The sequence below is a fragment of the Pinus tabuliformis genome, chromosome 6, assembly GCF_031772625.1.
Source record: "Pinus tabuliformis cultivar Carrire ecotype Pingquan chromosome 6, CPIR1, whole genome shotgun sequence".
Classification (NCBI taxonomy): domain Eukaryota; kingdom Viridiplantae; phylum Streptophyta; class Pinopsida; order Pinales; family Pinaceae; genus Pinus; species Pinus tabuliformis.
In genome coordinates, this window is record NC_142292.1 from 1,243,355,035 (window position 1) to 1,243,377,423 (window position 22,389).

Here is a 22,389-nt window from a genome sequence, read left to right on the forward strand (position 1 = left end):
TTTGCCAGTAGTATATTGCTGGAGCATTGCCAGATTGGCAAGCAGATCATTGTACTCTTGAATCTGCTGAATCATTAATATAACCCTCATCTGTTGCACTGGTTTTCCCTTCGGGTTTTTTCTGGGACAATTGTCCAAAAATAACGGTGTTATTTTTGTGTGTGTGCATTGATTTCTCAGTTCCATATTTTATATGTCCACAACGTTTTTATTGTGAATTTATCGTTATTTGTCGAATAATAATTCAGAAGACAAATACACTGCTAATAATTAGAAGGTAAATCTCCAGTAATTGCATTCAAAAGTTTTTCACATGGTATTAGAGCGACAAAGATCAAACAAGAGGCTCTAGAAACGAAGGAAGTGAGATTTGTGTAGTTCAGAAGGATATATGAAGCTCGAATTTCCAGATCTGCATAGGCCTAGCTAGGCAGTGCGAATTGTAGGAGAGATAATAGATCTATTTCTAGTCCAGGCAGGAGGAAAAGCTCGATTTGTCTCAGAGCAGTAGCAGAGGGAGTAGTGATTGCCGTAAAGGGTTCTAGGGAGCTGATTAGTTATTCTGTAGAGCAGATCTAGCACAATGATTTTGCAACAACAGATCAACGTAGGGAGGGAGAGAAAAGCACATAGAGGGAATTTCTAGTAAAATTCGAAGAGGGTTCACAGTTTCCTAGTAGTAGGAAAGGAGGCCGTAATTTCCAGCAGAAGAAGGCCATAACAGGAAAAGCCAGCTTGCCAGTCTAGCCAGTGCATACTTCAAGGTTAACAATGTGTGTGCCAGTACCAGAATACGGTCCAGAGGTAGAGTGAGTTGCCCAGAGGAGGAGGAGCAGGTAGTGCGAGTTCCGGGAAGGAGTCCGAAGGCAAGTGCGAATTACCCAAGAGCATATTTGCGTGTTCCAGAGAGGAGTGTGAGTGTAGAAGGGAGGTTGAGGTACTTTGTCAGAAGGAGAAGGAGATTTCCTAGTTTCTTTATCTAGTTTTTGAGTTTCGCAAAGATGGCCGCAACATGACTTAGAGATAAAGAAAGGTTGGATGGAGCCTCCAACTTTGGCATTTGGAAGGCCAAGATGCAATTCCTATTGGATGAGCACGGTCTGAAGGAGTTTGTGACAATAGTTATTGCTGAGCCAACAGATCCTATCCAGTACCATGAGTACAAGAAGGATATGGCCAAAGCCAAGAGGATGGTCCTTGATGGAGTTCAGGATCATATCGTTCCACATATCACAGAAAAGGATATAACGAAGGACATGTGGGATGCCATTCTGAAGCTGTATTAGGATTCATCTGAGAATCGGAAAATGATTCTGAAGGAGAAGCTGAGGACGTTCAAGATGCAGAAGGGCGAGAACGTTACATCCTATCTCACTAGGATTAAGGCTGTCAGAGATGAACTTGCAGCCATCAGAGGGAAACCATTAGAATCTAGATAGTGTGCTGGTGTGCATAACACTTAATGAATTCACCAAGGAGCGGCGTACATTCGTCCAAGTAATTTTTGTACAAGACACACTTCCTAGTTGGGAGCGCCTATGGAGTGACTTCACTCAAGAGGAGCTGATGCTCAACCTTGTAGATGATACCACCACTAGCGGTGGCAAGGGACCGAAGGTAGAGAAGGAAGAAGAAAACGTTTTTCTTGCAGGGAAGGGAAAGGCGAAGAAGGGTCCTAGCTAGGGACTTGACTCTAAAGGAGAGAAGAAGGACATGTAGAAGGTCAAGTTCTTTGGATGTGGCGAGTTTGGTAACTACGTCACCTAGTGTCCAAAGAGGAAGAAGGACAATAAGGGAAAGCATGCAACAACTTTGACAGAGATTGATGACTTGTCTGCTAGATTGGAGGATGAGTTCGCTATGTTTGTAGCATTATCCTTAGATAGAGGAGGAGTATGATACTCTAGTATGCTAGATCGGACAGAATTTGAGGCATGAGCAATAGGAGGTCTAGATCTAGTCATGGAGGGCTTGATCGATAGATCAGAACTAGTTGCTGTGTGTTCCTCAGTTGGATCATTACCTTTGCTATGGGAGCCCAACTGTCAATAGTAGCAGTAGGATTGAAGTGTCAGCAAGGTGCAATCAGATTCTCGAGAGACAGTACAAAACCAGTTAGACATAGCCAAATACTGGAGAGATGTCGCAGTGACACAGTAGATCAACAGAGATCAGTACACATTTTGCAATGATAGCAACGACACAGAGACAGGAGGAAGGCAGTGCGAATTGGCCAATTGCAGAGAGCAAGGTACAATTCCAACCAGAGATACTCCAACGCAGAGGCATCAACAATGTGAGATCAAAGTATGCACAATAGCATGGTGGACAACTACAACTAGAGTATTTTCTTCATAGTGATTTCTAGTGACAGGGAGTCAGATCAACTTGAAGATGTGAAGGAATGAGGTATCACAGAAGTCAGACACCAACAACATGGATCAGTTCGGCTACAACATGTTCTCACAAACCATTGGGTAGCTAATACACTCATGAAAGCCCTAGGGATGGCTAAGTTCGTCTACTTCAGAGAACAGATGTGTATAGTGGAGAATACCTTCCTCACTAAGAGGGAGTGTTATTTTTTGTATTTGGTAGCAACGGACAGGTGTTCTTGTCTTGGTTTGTGTCTAAGAGGCTAAGGGACACAAGACCTCCAAAACCCAAAAAAGGTTTCGCGAGAAATAACTTGAAAATGCCTTAATTAACTTATTAACCATAATTAAAATATTTCCTAAGTCTAACTTAGGAAAAGTGTTTAATTAAATCGTGTTAATTAAGGAAGTTCGATTTTTCCTTAGAGACTTCCGTGGATGAAGTCAAGATGATCTTAGCCGTTAGTTGAGATGTAATTGTGGCCGTTGAGATTCCAACGAGAGATTACAAGATTAAGTCAAAGGGCTTGGAGATATACACAATTTACGAGTTGAGGAGTTCGACTACCCAGTTGCAAGTATTCAACAATGGCTCAGTTGAAGCTAGGGAAAGCATTGGAGCGAGGAATCAATAGAGATTCACGAACAAGAATCTGGAGGAAGTTTCCTCAGCATTTTCTAGTGTCCGGGTGACAGGAAAGAGGAGATTGAATTCATCTGCAGAGGAGGCTGAATACAACAATGCGAGTTAGCCAGTTTATCCAATGCGAGTTGCCAGATGAGACATGTTTCAATTGATAGTTGCCAGATCAATGTCCCGGAGGCAGAGCGAGTTGATTCTAGAGATAGAGGGAGGCTAGACGTCTCACTTGGAGGCATTTTCGGGGTTGTATGAATTTATTTGCATAGGCACTGCACATTTTTGGACTGTAGAGTGAGCAATAGGAGAAGTGCGAGTTTGCCAGAGAGGGTCAAATCAGTTGTAGAGGGAGACAAGGGTGTCTTTCAGATAATTTTGCTAGTAGTATATTACCGGAGCTTTGCCAAATTGGCGAGCAGATCATTGTACTTTTGAATTTGCTGAAAAATTAATAAAATCAGTGTTGCACAACTCGTACTCGTATAAGACTCGTCTGGCTATTGACTAGGCGACTTGTATAAGAATTGGTAACTACCCATATAAGACTTGTATAAGACCCGGAAAAATAAAACTCAAAATAAGACTCCCTTTCCATCCACTTGACCTTAAAAATGAAAAAAAAATTTGAAATTTGCTGCCAGGGACGAATCTTATACGGGTGTGTACGAGTTTGATATGAGTTGTATGCGAGTCAACGGGTCAACACGAGTCTTATGTGGGTAAGGGTCTTATGCACGGGTTCTATGCGAGTAACTCGTTTTGGCATATGACTCGTCAAGATCCGCAAGTCTTGAAGGGTCTTATAAGGGTCATGCTTCACCAAATACGACCCTCATTTACTGCACTGGTTTTCCCTTTCGAGTTTTTCCAGGGACAATTGTTCAAAAACAGCGGTGTTATTTTTGTGTGTGTGCATCTATTTCTCAGTTTTGTATTTTGTATTTCCGCAAAATTTTTATTGTGAAGAATGCAATTGTGAATTTATCGTTATTTATCAAATAATAATTTAGAAGACAAATAAACTGCTAATAGTTAGAAGATAAATCTCCAGTAATTGCATTTAAGGAATTTTCACACTTGGCACCATCATGCTTAAATGGCTTATATTTTGGGACTTTCTTTTGCATGGTGTTCTCTATTTTCTTGAGTTGTTGAGGAACTTGTTGTCTCTTGTGCAAATTTGACAACAAGGTCATTCCATTCACTTGTTCGATAGAAAAGCTGAAGTAAGGAGGTCTTCTAACAACATGGTTGTCATGATAGGATGGGAGGATGAGAAACTATTGAAGTTGAAAGGGACATACACTCTTTCATAGAATTCTACATACCTTGCACCCCATGATGAAGGTACATTATCATGTAGTCTCTTGGGGCATGCTGGATTTGGGCACATTTGCCACAAAATCTAGCAGGCCTAGTGAAAGGCTTCACTAGGCAAGGGCTAGACCCTATGGCAACAATGAGGAGGATTGCCATTGTCAACTCAACAACCTTCCGACAAGGTATTCTAATACTTCAGCTCAAGGTGACTTATTTTGGAGGTCTAAGGATAGGTAGAGGGCTTGGCAAGGCCTAAGATGACCAAGATATTCAAAGCTAAGGCTCAAACTCTCTAGGGTTAGACTTATGAAAAGGTTGCTAGGAGTTAGGGTTTGAGTAATGTTCAATATTAGGGCATGCAATGGCATATAATAGCCTTAGAAGTACCATTGAAATGATGTTTAACAAGAAGGGAACATAGGTTTTCCACTAGAGACTAGGGATACTGCAATCAAGAGGGTTTTAGGCCTATTATATATGTGTAACAACAATGGATAAGGATGATGTTAGCCCTTCTAGGGCATGCAAGACAACTTATGATGCTAGATTTTGCTTTTATATGGTTTATATGAGTTATCCTACAAATTAGAGCCACCCCAATGCAACAAAACAACATTTTACACACAAATTTGATCTTAAAACCCTAGTGGCCACCCTAGAAGACAACTTATGATGCTAGATTTTGCTTTTACATGGTTTATATGAGTTATCCTACAATTTAGAGGCAACCCAATGCAATAAAACAACATTTTACACACAAATCTGATCTTAAAACCCTAGTGGCTGCCCTAGCAATCTAGGAGGGAGAGGGTTTAAGGAAATTTAATTTAGTTTTGAGGTTGATCAAGACACTTATAGACCAATGCCTCAACCTACAAGGGAAAATGGAGTCTTAATGGAGTTAAATGCCAAGGATCTTGATGGAGTAAGGGGGGATGCTTCTAGGGCATCCACTTGTGGAACCCTAGTTATTGTTCTTGTGAGAGGAGAAATTAATTATAAGATTTGCACACTAGGAGTTTCTGTTAAATTTGGAAACTAGGGCCAAACTTCACCTTGGACAACTCATATGAGGTAGCTGATATTTTTATTGGATTCCTCTCTCCAAGAGGTGTAGGATTGATCTAAAGATCATCCCATTCTGACATGTACAAATGGAATTATGAATTTATTTTGATTATGGACAAATTGTCAAGGTCGGCCAACCATCTAATTTGCACCCTCAAGCCCACAACGTTGCATATAAATACAAGGAGCCTCCTCCTCATTTTGGCATCTCATCTCACACTCATTCTTCTCTCTCCTTCATTGATTGGGTACGAATTTCAGAGGCAACTCTCCACACGTGCGAAGAAGGACTGTACTTTTTTGTTCCAATCATTGACCAACGTTGACCGAAATTGCAGGAAACTATTTTGACTTGCGTTGACCAACGTTGACCTGTTTTGACTGTGATTTTGTGTGGAGGATCTTTGCTTGGGTAGGCCACATTTATGGGCACAGAAATTGAGGCTGTTTGATCATTGTTTGACCAACATTCACTGCAGAAGCATTTGCTGCAGCGTTGACTTTCGTTGACCAGATTTGACTAGACTTTTTCGGATTGTTTTTGGGCTGATTGGACTAGCTGTTGGAGGTCGAGTTGATTGAGTTTGATCGAGCTGTTTTGGAGGTCAAAATCTACCCTGTTGACCAACATTACTTTCTGGTTTGGGCTTTTTGTTACTGCTGTTTGACTGGTCAGATTTCACTTTGATCGGGCAAGTGAAAATTGTATATTGTACTCTCTCTCTCTTTGCTGAACTTTTGAAGAATTATAAGAAGAATTGATCAAGGGTTTCCTCACATTGGGGTTTGTCCTTCGTTGGTGCCATATATTGTGTCCTTTTGTCTTGGCCTGTCTTCTACTGTTATTGTTTATGTTCTATCTGCATTTTACTATCATGTTGATGTGATTGCTAATCTGGATATTGTTATTGGGCTAATAAGAAAATTGAAGTAAAATTTCTCTTAAGCATAGAACATACCATTGTTATCTAAAATTAACATGGTATCAAAGTTGAGGTGAAGACAAAGCCCAAGCAAGAGTGAGAAGAGCAATCACTAAGAGGAGCAATCACTGATCAAGGACAAGATTCAATGGCCTCCACATCCTACTTCAAGTCTGATGATAAGCTTCATGATAAGTCTAATTATCATGCATGGAAGATGTCTCTTGATTTGACTTTAGAAGAGCAAGATGTTATGGATTATGTGCAGGGAAAGATTTCGGAACCTCCTTCAAATGCACCGGCTGCTGCTAAGACAAAGTACAAGAAGGGTGAAGTCAAAGCCAAGAAGATCATCAGGGATTCTATTCATAAGCATTTAGTTGCTTACATCTCCAATTTGAACACATCAAAGGAGATATATGACAGGTTGGTTGGCATGTTCAAATCTAGCAATGCAAACCAAGTTCTTTTCCTCAAGAACAAGCTGAAGGATATAAAGAAGGGAAGAAATGAAGATATTCAATCCTACTTCATGAGGATTATTGAGATAAAAAATGATCTTCTTTCGATTGGAGAAGTTATCGCTGATAGAGAGCTTATTCTCATTGCCCTTGGAGGACTCCTTCGTGAATGGCACGTGTTCAACACCAGTATTCTTAACAACAACAAGATTCCAGGTTTTGAAGAATTGCTGACTAGATGTTCTCAAGAAGAAATAAGGATGATGGAACTAGATATGCCTTCAAATAGGAATGAACCTACTGCATCCTCCGCTCATGCTAAAAAGAAGAATAATGTAGGTTCAAAGAAGCATTGTCAAGGAAGGTCGGGTTTCAAAAATGGAAGGAAGGGAAGATGCTTCATTTGCAACAAGTTTGGCCACTATGCTAGGGAGTGTCCTAATAGAAGGGATACACCTCATGATGATGTCAACCACAACAACAAAAATTTCAGGGGGGATCAAGAACAAAGGAATGAAAGATTCAACAATCGAGGAAAAAGGAATGCTTCCGATCCTCATCAAGGAAATGGTCGCCCTCCCAAGAGATCAAGAAACACCAGGTATGATGAATCTAATGTTGTTGATAACAAGCAAAAATTATTTTACCTTATATCTGCCCTCTCCACTGCATCTCCTCCAGACACTTTGGGAAATTGGATGATTGATAATGGTGCCTCAAGGCACTTCACTGGGTATAAGGAAGCTCTTTCAAATCTGATTGAAAAGGATACAAATTTGGAAATTATCGTTGGAGACAATGCCACCTATCCCGTGAAGGGAGTTGGGAATGTTACTCTTCAGTTGAATCAAGGTAACACCATTCATCTACAAGAAGTACTATATGTACCTGATCTAAAGAAAAACCTGGTATCTATCTCGGTGATGGAGGACAAAGGATTCAAGGTGGCATTCATCGATGGAAAGGTACGTGTGTGGAATAAAAATTTCAAAGATGCATTTACACTTGGCTTCAGGGTTGATAGCCTATATCAAGTTGGAGGAAGTCCATTGGGAGCTATGTCTTGCGACACATCACTTCAATCCGAATTATGGCATCGAAGGTTTGTTCATCTACATTATAAGGCTTTACCCGATGTGAAGAAGATGGTGACAGGTATGCCCAAATTTAAAGTAGAACATGAAGGTGTTTGTCAGGGGTGTGCCGAAGGAAAGCATACAAGGGGACCATTCCCCTCAAGTGATAGCAAGACTACCGACATATTGCAATTGGTTCATTCTAATCTATCTGGTATGATGCCCGTGAACTCATTGGGAGGATATTTATATTATGCTATCTTTATGGATGATTTCTCTTGCAAGACTTGGATATATTTCTTGAAGAAGAAGGACGAAGTATTCTCATGGTTCTGTTCTTTCAAAGCTATTACTTGCACTTGGGTTTTGTTTTGAAAATTTGGTGGTGGGATCACTTTACTTAGATTGAAAGAGGATTGGCTTGTACCATTGGGCTATGGAGTCAGAGGTCTGACAAACAAGACTAGATTCAGTACTAGAAACAATGTCTACAGGGCAAGATAGATGAGTTACTGCAGATCTCAGAGGCTAAATGGTGAATTGCTTCAAATCAGATCCAGGGAGCAATTAAGGGTTCCCTAGGCCGGACTTTGGAAGGAATAGAAGAAGTCAACCAGGATGGGAGAGCAATTAAGGATTCTCAAATCTGGGTATCAGAAGAAAACATGTAAATAAATTACTGTGCAAAACAGAGTGTAATTAAACAAATTCTGTATGATATTTCCAGTTAATTCATTTAGATTTTAGAACACATTTAAGATTATGAAAACACAAAAGAAAAGTAACACAATAACACAAAGAAAGTACTTCACTGCAAATGGCTCATCTCATGAATCCTGTAGCGAAATGCTTTTATTACTTGCTCTAGTCTGTTGACTTGAAAATAGTACAATCACCCTTAGGTTCAAGATCACAATAAATCTACAAATGTAAAATAATCCACCATAATACTTCGAATTTTGAAGTATTTATACAAAAAGTTTATTACAAAATGTCTCAAACTAATTTGAGAACCAATCTAGGAAAAGGAAAATATCTTTTTGCAAGAAGATAGAGACAACTATTGAACTGTCTCATGCTGTCCCTTTTATTTTGGTTCTGCTGGCTGTTATGCTTTGATTTTTAGCCCTTTACGCTAGCAGACTGTTTGGCTTTCACGCTGGATAGTCTATTTGACTTTCATCTTTCATCTGATACTCTTTCACCTGATACACTTTGACTGTGCTGACCTGTCTTCATCCTTTTACCATGCTCATTTACTTTTTACTATACACTTATAATTTACTTTGTTTTTGCTACAATAAATCATTCAGTTTTTGCCATGTTTCTTCATCTAGTAACTGGATGTTGAGCATTTTCCTATATATCTCAGCAGCCTCCGTATATTTTGCAAAAATAGGCTTATTGATAAATAAGTGTATCACCTCATGCTGGAGGTAAAACAGATTTTCAAAAGTCTAGTATAATACTCCACCAGTTGGTATACCACTCATTGATGAGGTATTTGCCTGTTCTTTGGCTACCTCCCCGATCTTCTTGTTGTAGTCCTCCTGTGTCATCAATTTATCATTTATGACTAAGGGACTAGGCTGTCCCTTTTCTCTCAAAAGCTCAAACTTGGTCATAAACTTGTCAACGGCTAGTTGCATGGCTTGACACTTATCTTCTAAATTTAACATTAAATTTCTCTTGGCTAGGACCCTCTTGACTTCCAAAATGGTACCTGTCCTGTCAAGTATGTCAAGTTCTTATAGCTCATACTTGTTCTTGGAGTTGAGGAATTGAATAATTCTCATTGCTTCCTCTGGCATTTCTCCAAATTCTTCTTTGACCTTCTGGATGGCTTCTGTAGCCTGTTTGATTAAGTCTGTCTGCTAAAAAATGATGTGGATAGATGGCCAAATATTATTGACAGAGTCAATGATATTGGCCCATAATAGTTGCTTGGCCATTCCCAAAGGCTAACTCAGTGCTAACTCTTTCTCCAGGCCTTTTCACTCTCTCATTCATTCTGGTAGCCTTCTGTTGTTCTTCCTTATGCATGATCTGGGCTAACCTGCAATCTGTCTCCAGGCTGGTAATTTTCTCTTTTAACTTATTCATTTCACTGGTCTGAATGGACATTTCTTCCATTGCCTTGACCAACCTGTTTGCTTCATCACCTGTGGTACCTGTTGTTGTTGATGTCGTTGCTGATGTAGTTGCTATTGCTGCTGGTAATGTAGTGGCCATTGGACCAGTGGGAGCTAATGCTTTTGCCAATGTGGAAGGCACAACTGTGGTCACTGTAGGAATGATACTTGGAGGAGCACTGTCTAGACTAGCTTGTTTGAGCTGGATCAAGCTATCTAGTTCCTTTTCCATTTCTTTCAACTGGTCATTGAGTTGCAGCGCCAAGTCCATCATCTCTTGATGATTTGTTTAGCTTTGTAGGACTTCTTTCGTTTGAGGGTGTTGTGACTGAGGCAGCTTGAGCTGTTTCTTAAGGGCTGCAATGTCTTCATTTTTCTTCTTAATTAACTGTTCAACAGCCTTGATGTCCTTTGGGTCATGGCCCAACTCAATGATCAGGTCTTCTAAGGATTTGATCCTTATGTCTTTGGCGCTGGAAGATGCTTTTTCCAATTTGTACTGGGCTGTCACATTGTCTAATGAGTCCCTGAGCTTGAATGCTGCCATTGCTTTTGTTGTGAGGGTGGAGTAGATCATCTCTCTAGCCTGCTTGTGAAATTCTATTTGATCTATGGGATGCACATCCCTGGCTAAGACCTCAAAGTTGGTCTTCTTGTAGTCTGCTGTGGTTTTAGGCTGCTGTACAGTAGGCTATAGGAAAGACACCTGCATTTTACCTTCTTTGATGTCAAAGGCTGACATCAATCTGCTCTGGTTTGGTGGTGTCATCTGCATGTACTTGGCATAAGTATCTACCTTGAGCTTTTCATTCCTCATTTTAATCTCCTTGAATCTTTCTTTGATACCTGCTTCCTTGTCAGCTGGCCTGACAAAGGAAGACACCTCCAAAATCTTTTGTCTCTGTATAATCTGGGTGTTTGAAGAAGAGGGTTGCTGTGTTTTTGCTGATTCAACAATCTCAATTGTTTGTCTACTCCTTTGCCCCATTACATCAATATCAATAATTTCTGCTGATGCAATGTTTTCTTCCTGTTCAGACACATGAGTCATTTTGGGCCTTTTGCTTAGTTGGAACTGCTGATCAGTGGTGTCCATAGCAGAGCTTAATGCTTCTTCCCTCTTTCTTTTGGGATTCTTCTCCTCATTGACAAGAGTCTGAATGATGGGAGGGATATTCATTGACTCTTCCAACTCTGGGACCTGCAAGAAAGAGCTTTGGTCAAATTGTTTCTCCAAGTCAATCATGGTGTTCTCCACATCCACCACTGTGTTGTCCATATCTATCAATGTGTTCTCTACCCATTCTGACTGATTAGCACATTGTTCAATGTTAGGTCTTGGGTAGTGGATGTAAGGTCTTAGCTTGACCTTTTGTCTGAGTTTGTTTATAACCCCATTAGGGTCATAATGCCAAATGAAACTATTCTTGAATTTGAATTGCTGGAGTATCTTATCAACTTCAGGCCCAGCTTTTCTGGTGTTGCAGATGAAAGGGCCCATTTGGTTTTTCATCTTAAACTATGTTTTCTTCCTAGCAGCTAGGAAGTTGACCTCATCCGCACCTATCATTTGCCTGAAGTATTCCAGGGCAAATATTCTCATTGGGAGATACTTAGGCAATTTGTAAGGGGGTAATTCACAACCATAGATCCTAATTTCAATATGATTTTAGTAGAGGTACCAGTGTCCTACTGTACTATTCTTTATCAGTTGCAATACTCTCTTGATCTCAGTGTTGATTCTAGGTTGAGTGCTAGAAGTCAGCATGTTCATGACAAGGTGCACAAAACAATCTATGAAGTCTTTGTATGTGAATGTGGTGTTATACCTCTAGACCAAGGGTGTCCAATAGATCACTGATCTTTCCTTTCCCCTGGTATCTATTTTCTGAATCTTCATTGGGAACTTGTCTGTTTGATAATACAGGAACATATGAAAAAGCACTGAAGAGTATTTGAAGACTCTTTCAGTGGGCAATCTAGTGAACTGTTCATGCATTTTGTCTGCAATGAACTGGGCATAATCATACATTATGGCAGGAGGTTGGCCTGGAGTGAAAATGGACAAGAAAGCCATGATTATCTCATCCACAAACTCGTTTGATGTGAATCCTAGGATGCTTGAGATCATGGTGATTATTCTCTTGCCAATCTTTGAGAAAATAGCAAAAAACATAGGGTGGAATGTCTTTAGGAGTATGGCGCTCCTCGATGAAATTTTGAAAAATTTGTTTGATCTTAGCTGGGTCCAATGTGGTGTATAGGTCCAACAGGTGTGCAATGGACAAAGGAGTCAAATTGTGGCTGGGCTAGATTTGAAGCATCTGGTTAATAGACTCAGCAGTAATTGAAAACAAGAAGTCTTGGTTTGGGGCAATTATAGCCCTTTGGCTAGGGATGTAACATGCATGGCAGAAATGTACAATGTCTGGGAATGGATGGGCTTTTGGGAATGTATAATTGGGTAGATTTGAGTCCCAAAGGTGGATATCATTTGCTTTGTTCAAGAATTTATCCTTGGCCCAACAATGGATTCTCAGAAGGTTGTCTTGGGTGACTGTGTCTTTGATTTGAAAATCCTTGTCTGCCAGGGCCAGGTGGTCAATGTCTAAGTGAGGGGTTGTCACTGGTTTGACATCTAGAGAGGTTGGGGCAACCATTTCTGTGATAAAATGTGGAAAATTGGGCTTTATATGGCTTTGGGAGTGAAATTTGAGTAATTGAATAACCAGGGTAGGGTACTAGTAGGTTGCAGGTTGGGGTTCTGGTACTTTGGGAATGGTAGACTCAATTTAAATTGAAATTAATCAAACTCTTTTAGTGGTTTTAAGAATTTAATGTTCTTTCATTAGAGAGAGGACGATTCTAGTTTTATGATTAAATACCTGGAATTTACAGTCGGGGTTGCAACTGGTTTTCAATTGGGGTTTGCAGAGGGCTTTGGCAACTAGGATGGTGTGCAGTGGTGGCGTCGGAAGGCTCTGCCAGTTGACGGCTGGTCATAGGAGTTCGTAATGCGCAGGTGCTTCAGAGGTTCAATAGTGCAATTTGAGCAAAAAAGGGTGAAAATGGGGGTCAAAAGGCTTTTAATGGCTACCGGTTGGAAAAATGGTGGGGAATGAATGTTTTATGAATAGTTCTGGTTTTCATTTTGGCGGGGAGGTGGTTTTGGAGGCCATCGCACCGCTTATGGGGGTCGGGCGATATTTTGCAAGGGGAACGTGATGTATGCCAGAGGCTGAAACGTAGGCAAATGGGTCCCAAGCAAAACCGCCCATATTGCGTGCTCTCGGGCCGTTAAAGGTCGGACATCGCGCGAGCGCGATATGGGCGATGGCTGTTGGATCTGGGGGTGGATGATCGGACGACCATCGCGTGGGAAAGTTGCGCAGTCGGGTGATTGGGCAGAGGTTAGCGGGACCCATGGGTTTTAATCACTGTTTAGAGTAATTAACCCATGCTTAATCGCAGATTTAATTAAACTATGGAGTTTTGGGGTAGCGGGATTAGTTTACCTCACCAGGGTGGCGGGTTAAACTCGAGTTTAGTCGGGAAAATGGTTAAGTGGTGGAGTTAGTGAAGCGGGGGGTTTTTAGAGTTAGGATAAAGGGTTTAGAGGGGTTTTGGGTAATTATTAAAGGGAAAACATGATTTTAAAAGGGGGGAAATGGGTTTCACACTTAGGGGAATGGATTTTAGTAGTATTTGATTAGGGAAATTTGTGAAACTAGGGGGTAGGAGTAAAAATGAGGGGGAAGGGGTTTTCATAAGCCATGAAGGGGTAAAGGGTAAATTAGTGAGTATATAGTGGGGGTGAAATGTAATGAAGGGGAGTTAGGCAAATAAACTTATGAGCTTGTTTTTTTCATTGATAGCTGCTCCTGCACACTTGAAACACATAGTTAAGCATGATAATAGTGCTTATGCTCCAAATAACTTGTATTTCTGCAACCTTTCTTTACTTACCCTAACATTTTTTCTTCACTTTGGTGGGTGCATTTAAGCTAGCAAATCCTTTTCTTTCCTTTTCTTTTATAAAACAAACTATCTACTTCTAATCTTATATCTTCCAAGGGCTCAGATTAAATTGATGAACTCCTTTTATTTCTCTACCTATCTAATGATCTGCCAAGATTAAACTGTTTGGTCAGATTTTTATTCTCTAACTATAAACATGAAATTCAAAGCATGAAATAGTCAAGATTAAGCAGTTTGACTATCATGGGTTGTGGCATGTATGACAAGCTGCACACAACCATTATTTAAGACAGTAAAGTAAAAAGTAGTGGCACTTGGACTTGCACACTTTCATGATCTGTTTTTTGTTTGGGGTTCATATTTTTTCATTTTTTGTATTTTTTGATCTTTTCTTATTTTTCTTGTCCTTTGATATTTCTTTTAGGACATACCCTCTTTACATTTTTTAATTTTAATATGGAAAACATTTGCAGAAAGCAAAGGTATGTACAATATTACAAGAGTTAACCTCAGCCAATTCAAAATTATGAATCCTATCACTATAGGACTCTAACAGAATCTACACCAGATGGATGTCAACACTGCCTTCTTTCATGGTTAACTTAAGGAGGAAGTCTATGTAGAACAACTTGAGGGGTTCGAAGTTCTAGATCGTCAGAGACATTTATACAGGTTGAAGAAAGCCCTCTATGGGTTGAAGCAAGTACCCCGGGCTTGGTATGAGAGGATTGATAGCTATCTAATGAAGCTGGGATTTACAAGAAGTGAAGCTGATCTGAACCTTTACTTTTAAGGTTGAGAATGATATACCTCTCATCTCGGTACTCTATGTGGACGATTTCTTTCTGACAGGTGCAGACCCTCTTATTCATTAATGTAAGAGGGAGTTGGCTTCTGAATTTGAAATGAAGGACCTAGGACTGATGCATTATTTCCTAGGGTTGGAGGTCTGGCAAAATCCAGGTGAGATTTTCCTTTCTCAAGGAAAATATATTGTGAAGCTACTTTAAAGATTTGGGATGGTGGACTGCAAGTTCGTGACTACTCCGATGGAACTTAACTTCAAGAAGTTATGTGGAAGTGTTGCTGGGCCCGATTTGGGAAATCCTTCTAAGTATCGTCAACTCGTGGGGGCCCTAATGTTCTTGGTGAACTCCTGTCCAAAAATATGTTTTGTAGTGAATACATTGAGTCAGCTTATGGTCAAGCCTCATCACATACATTGGATTGCTGTCAAGAATCTCTTGAGATATCTCTGGGGCACAACACTTATGGATTGAGATACATTGCTGGGAATGTGTGTCTCCATGGTTACATTGATACAGACTGGGTTAGCATTGTGGTGGTTCGTAAAAGCACATCTGGATGTTGCTTCTCTCTAGGTTCTGCATCGATATCATGGATAAGCCGGAAGTAGAAATCGGTTGCCTTGAGCACCACTGATGCTGAATACATTGCTGCTAGTATGGCCTCTTGTGAAGCTGTTTGGTTGAGGAAGCTCTTTAGTGAGCTGTTTGGACATGTGCTGGATACCACCGTGATCTTTTGCGACAACCAATGGGATTCGTCTTTCTGAGAATCTCGTGTTTCATGATCACTCCAAGCATATTGATATCAGGGACCATTTTATCCGAGATATGGTACAACGGGGAGCAATAAGGCTCCAACACATTGGGACTGATGATCAAGTCGCCAATATTCATACGGAGCCTCTGGGGAAGGTCAAATTCTTAACCTTTCATGAACGACTTGGAGTCATGGAGAGACCCTCTTATGAGGGTTTCATATGAGATGGATGTTGAACTCTGGGAGCTCCGGGGGGCTTTGGGTACTTCTTGGAGCGATGAGCGACCATAGGGTGAGTGGTTCACCTTCCCCTAATGGTGTGCGATGTACAGGGTGAGTGGTTCACCTTCCCTTGTGATACCCATGGTGACATATGCATCGGTTGAGTGGTTCCCCTTCTCCTATTATGAGCAAGATGAGTGGTTCACCTTCTCTTGCCGGCACATCCTACCCATGTAGTCCGAGACTCATGGGAAGTACCTCTCATCTGACCAATGAGTAGGGAAATGAGGATACGGACCATAGTACTACTGATGGACGCATTGTGTACTACCGTACTCCCTATGCTAAGATGTTGATATTGATCTAGGATCAATGGAAATTGACTTCGGGTCAGTTAAGAGTGGTATGACACACTATTATTGGAGACTGACATTGGGTCAATGGAGAATGGTATGATACATTCTCGATCATTTCTTCTTTCTTCATCGTTTAGTAGAGCAGAGACAAGGATGGTACATATTATCAGACAGTTTGGCAGGTGAAGTTCTCCCTAGTTGAGAGGGAGTGTTAAATTTGGCAACTTGGACAACTCATATGAGGCAGCTAATATTTTTATTGGATTCCTCTCTCCGAGAGGTGTAGGATTAATCTAAAGATCATCCCATTCTGACATGTACAAGTGGAATTATGAATTTATTTTGATTATGGACAAATTGTCAAGGTTGACCAACCATCTAATTTGCACCCTCAAGCCCACAACGTTGCATATAAATACAAGGAGCCTCCTCCTCATTTTGGCATCTCATCTCACACTCATTCTTCTCTCTCCTTCGTTGATTGGGTACGAATTTCGAAGGCAAATCTCCACAAGATAGAGGTTACAAGACAACTTGATAGCTAAAAAACAAGACAAATATTCCACAAAGGTCCACACATGTGGGAATAAATGCTCCAATAGTGTGATTTCACCCTCCAAATGAGCTCAATAAGCCCTCAAAATGTGAGGCAAGGGCTAAGGAGTGCTCGATACTCTAAAGTGCTCAAGGATCATGTACAAGCCATCAAAAGTATCTCCATGCCAAGACATCATGCCCAAAAAGGTGCCCCATGTCACCCTCACAAGAAAAAAAGGGTGACGTGGCATCAAATATCTCCATCCTTGGGGCTCCAAGGTGATGTGCAAGCCCTCCCTTGTCATCTCAAGGTTGAACATCATCGTCTAGGCTTTGTATCAAGTGATGCCCATCAAACAATGTCAAGCTCAGTGTGGGGGTATCTTGGGTCCATTGGGTACATTATCAATATCTCCAACACCAATTATCATGGCCTCAACATCTAAGCATCTCGAAGTTCTTCTTGGTGTCAAGCATCATGTGAAGCTCTTAGATAGCCCAACGCTCTACTCTAGGTAGGCAACGCTGCACCAACAAAGATAATTTCTCTCTCTGCACTAGATAGTATGATTGCTATTGCTTTGCTAAGGAGGCGAGGCAATCACCTCTGAAGGCCTTTGCTACTATGATGTGGACCACTTGGCAAAACATCCTTAAGATCAAGTGTAAATCAATCAATCAATGGGTAAGTAAAACCATGGATGCATCATAGTGAACCATACTTAAAGTTAGGGGCACACCCAATACTTCACACATATATCAACCTTAAATATCTAACAAGACCAGGTCCTGTATAGGCGTTCCCTGTCTTATGTTAGGGATGGCTAGATGGATAACCCTATTAGGTGTTTCCAATCCCAAAGGGGAAGTAGGTCCTAGGTTAACCATCAATCCATAGGTGCAAGTGTAGATGGTGGTAATGGAATGGGCATGACTTCAGGGCCAGGTGCCATAGCCAAGTGACTAAGCTAATGGTGATCCAACATCCTGGGTGTATAGATGTAAGGAGGGAGCAATCGTGGAGGCATGAGTTACCCCTTTCCTTGAATTGCTTTTTCCACCCCCCTGGTGCCCCTTTTACTTCTTTTTGATAATGCTATGATATAGGTGCATAGCTTAGGTGCCCAAGCTTGCATTTGAGAGATATAACATTTATGACCCCTTAAGATGAGGTAATTTATTTCTCATCAGGTTTGGGACAATACAAGGGTTCCCTTTTCTTATGTGTGGAGAATCAAGTGCTCTAGGAAATGGGTAATGGGTTATGAAGGGGGTAGATCTCATGCTAGGCTTTGGCCCATGCGCAAATTTCAGTGCCAAACAACTTTTGCATTTTTCTTTTTTCTTTTATTGCGACTTTCTTTCCTTCTATCATTCTTTTAGTTTCTTTGACCTTTAGGATGTTCTCCAATGTAGACCGAAGGACTCGCGCCCTCTTCTTGCGAGGTTGCAGTAATGACCATCACGCTAGCAAGGACCAACCTAAATAGCTATTAATTACTTATTGGTCAGTCTAAGAATGGAAATAAGGATTTGGTATCCCGCTACCGTTCTCAAAGGATAATTGTCTGATATGAGGTTAAACTTTTAACATTATGTCCTCACCGAAGGACTCGCGCCCTCTTCTTGCGAGGTTGCAGTAATGACCATCATGCTAGGAAGGACCAACCTAAATAGCTATTAATTACTTATTGGTCAGTCTAAGAATGGAAATAAGGATTTGGTATCCCGCTACCGTTCTCAAAGGATAATTGTCTGATATGAGGTTAAACTTTTAACATTATGTCCTCACTTTTATTAAGCTCAAAAGGCTAAAACTATGCCCTAAATATTACTTCAGGAGGTCTTCCATAATTCTATTATTTTTTTATGTTTTTAAATATAGTTTAGTGTTGATGGTGGTGAAGAACCACACGTGGTTGGGCACTGTAAGTATAGCTGCTTCTCTTATTGCATAGACTCCTGTGGTGAATTGAACTCTCGCCCTCTTCTTATGGGGTTGCAGTAATGACCATCACGCTAGCGAGTACCAACCTAAATAGCTATTATTTAGGTATTGGCCAGTCTAAGAATGGCAATAAGGATTTGGTATCCTGCTATCATTCTCAAAGGATAATTGTCCGATATGAGGTTAAACTTTTAATATTATGTCCTCACTTTATTAAGTTCGAAAGGCTAAAATTATGCCTAAATATTACTTCAGGAGGTCTTCCTAATTCTATTATTTTTTTGATGTTTTTAAATATAGTTTAGTGTTGATGGCGGTGAATCTCAGCGATACTATAAATTGAAAGAATATATATATATATAACACTGTAAACTAAAAGTTAATTAAACAAAACTAAAAGTTATCCATAAGGTAAAAATAGTAAAAATAAGTAAAGGTAACAAAAACATTTTCCAACTGAGTGCCATATCAACTTTCAACTAAATCTCAATTAAAAATAGTAAAAATAAGTAAAGGTAACAAAAAGTAAAAAGGAATAATATAAGAAAGAATTAAATTAAGAGAAATATTAAATTAAGTAAAACTTAATAAAGAAAAAAAGGTTGCATGTTGACACATGGAATGTATGCATGCGGTCTCCTTTCCATTTTTTGGTGTATATAATGGACGATGAGGAAGATGAGATTAATCATTCCTTCATCCATTCTTTTGGGAGAAAAGTGTTGTGAGATAAAGGATTCCTTGACAGTAATACGTTGATTGAGGACTCAGGGGTGGCCAATTGTAGAAAAATTACGTGTAGCTGAGCCTACGGTTGGGTGGAGAGTCGTCTCCAAAACTTTGTTGCGGTTAGTGGGGTTCAAATAACATTCAACTCCGAAGTTACATGTAAGAAATATCATCGCTACAAGTATGTTGCCTTTGCTCATATTTCTAAAAAATTCTATACTAATTAGTTGAATAGAGGTGTGTTGATTATAAATCACATAATTGATCTAATTAGTTGTATATTTAAATTGTGGGTTGTTACATACCACGTTTGGTGAGGATCAGTCACGACCCAAATCCTCCTCACCCATTGGCCAGATAGGTGAAAAATCTCGACAAGCCCAGCTTGTGGATAGGATGCATACTGGTGTATACTTTGTCAAGTCCCAAACTTGATGGTAGGGGAGGATACCCAACTTGTTGTAAATGACAAGCATCCCACACACCCTACAGTGACAATAGGTGGGATACCCAACTTGCCATAAATGTCAAGGATCACACATCCTATTGTCCAGGGTTCCCTCAACCCTAGGAGCTCTCTGACTCAATTCCTCTCCTTGGGAGCTCAAATAGGGGGGAAGAGCGTAGCTCAGTGTCCTCGATCAGCTGTGACCCTTTCTCGGGAGGGTCACTTCCACGGTCGACCGATCCAAGCTGCTCTTTGAAGACCAAGAACTTTCATTTTGGCAAAGGCTTGGCAAGAATGTCAACTATCTGCTCATCAGGAGATGAGTTGGACCCTTATTGCTCCTTTTTGCACTGTATCCTAGATATAGCAATATTTGATCTCAATATGCTTGGACTTGTCATGGAACACGAGATTCTTTGAAAGTCGGATCCCACTCTTGTTATCGCAGTATATCATAGTCATGTCCAACACATGCTAAAACAACACTCCAAAGAGCTTTCTCAATCACACTACCTCGCGACTATCCATGCTAGCAACAATTTGCTCTGCCTCAGTAGTACTCAAATCAATAGACTTCTATTTCATCTCATCCAAGAAATTATGGCAGACCCTCAAGTCACAACAGTACCCAGATGTGCTTTTCCTGTCAACAAAATTTTTAGTCTCAGTCAACATCTGTGTATCCATCAAGTTTCCAATAGTGTGTCTTATTCCATGATTAATAGTTTCATGTAGATATCCAATATACATATCTAGGCTTTATTTGGCTCATGCTGCAACACAAGAATTCATCTGACTGCCAACTCATAGGATACATCAAATCTGAATCTGAAGAGGAGTCTCTCTCAACTGCTTCAGTGTAGTCCATCATGCTAAGTCTCTGACAACATACTTCTTTTAACAAGGAAGTCCTCATCATCTCGCCGTTACACTTTTTAATCTCAAGTAGTTGATCATCAGGGCTCAAAGGTCAACTCCCTCTCAGTGAGGTGATTTGATCCTATCAGAGAATAAATTATTAGCTTATAAAACCAAATATCAAAGACATACCTTTAACCTTGAAAAGGGGTTAGAGTCTGCATCAGATGTCCATCAATCCAGGCATGCTAGGTCCAGGTCACCAACTTGAGTCCATATGGGACTTTATTCGTGGGTCTCATCTTATGTGCCTCAAAGTCTTGAGGTGGCTCTAAGTATGCTTCTTCCTTAAATACATCATGGAGGAAGCCAACTTCACATTTATCTAATAATAGTGCATCAGGAAACGTGCTAAGATGTTATCACAATCCTCTACCTATGAGAGTATCTTGTTTATCACTATTGAACTTAATATTGCGGAAGCATCTAATATTGCTACATCTTGTCATCTGAAATGGTCCTTGCATGAAGGACATATAGCTCTCATCTTCTCATCAAACTATTGCATTCAACCTGACAATATACTCCCTTTGAATAGGAAGCTTCTTCTATCATATACATTAATCTGGAGACGGGGATCCTTCTTTCAAGGTCTAAGTTCTTGTCCATCTTTCAAGTGCCATTCTAATCATGGGATGACTTTGCATCCTTCTCAATCTCGATATTGAGGACTAGATCCTGACATCCATCCCCTATGCCTAATGACCATAGGACGAGCAAGAGCAATAATAGCAAATTAAATAAACATAATGAAAGTATACCTGATGATGAGGCAGGACTGTCATCCCTTTTCTAGATAGGAGAGTGGCTTCTTCATTATCCTGCACCATCTTCCTCTTTGGAGCTTACTCCTCCTGAATTATTCAGCACTCTGATGATCCTCAGGATCTGCTTTCCTTGATCACATTCTCATCCAAGAAGTTTATTTCTCTGTAACTGGATTGCCAGAAGGGCATCCAGAGCTGTATTAAAAAAACTACTACATAATAATAAAAACCCTCAGAGCCACTGCACCGGTTTTCCCACATTGGGTTTTTCCGGGGACATTTGTCCAAAAAATACTCTCACTTGTGTGTATCTTTCTCTATTGTTCTATTCTTATTTTGGGAAATTAATTAATTAAGTGAAGGTTGCAGTCGTATTAGCTTCGAAATTTGTTGTAGGAAACAATAAATAATTTGTTTCAGTTATTAACAAATAGCAGGTTAATCAGTTCCTGCAGTAGTAGATTCAGGTGGGATTCCTGAATTTTCACAGGTAGTGCAGGTGAAGCAAGAAGAAAGTGCCAGAGAACCCAACGCTGAGCAGAAGAGGGAGATCGAAAAAGCTGCAGGAGGTAGCGGTTCGAAATCCCAGAGGGTTTGCGCAGTCCTAGTCGGAGACCTGATTTAGGAGGCAGTGTCTCTCTAAGTGAGTCGACAGAGAGGAAGGACTCTCAGTTCGAAAGTTCGCTAGGGCAAAGGGAGCAGCGCCGAAGCCTCAGCGTGAGGAGAAGCTAGTGGGATGCAGTCCTTTCTGCAGGTCGTTTTGCTAGGCAGAAAGACGTCAGAAGAGAAGGAAGAAGCATTGTGAGGGAACTTTTCCTCAGTAAGACTTCCCGCTAAGAAGTCCGCTTTCTTATTGGTTGAGCAACATTAGTAAGAACCAGAGAGGAGATTTTCAACATTTTTTTTAGTGGCAGAGATGGCAACC

General features: G+C 40.5%; 1 protein-coding gene across 3 annotated transcripts in view; it reads left to right on the forward strand.

Annotated features, from left to right (window-relative positions):
• The window catches only part of LOC149263187 (uncharacterized), a 198,627-nt gene that overhangs the window by 101,367 nt on the left and 74,871 nt on the right, over positions 1-22,389 (forward strand). The gene's annotated exons all lie outside the window — the stretch shown is intronic.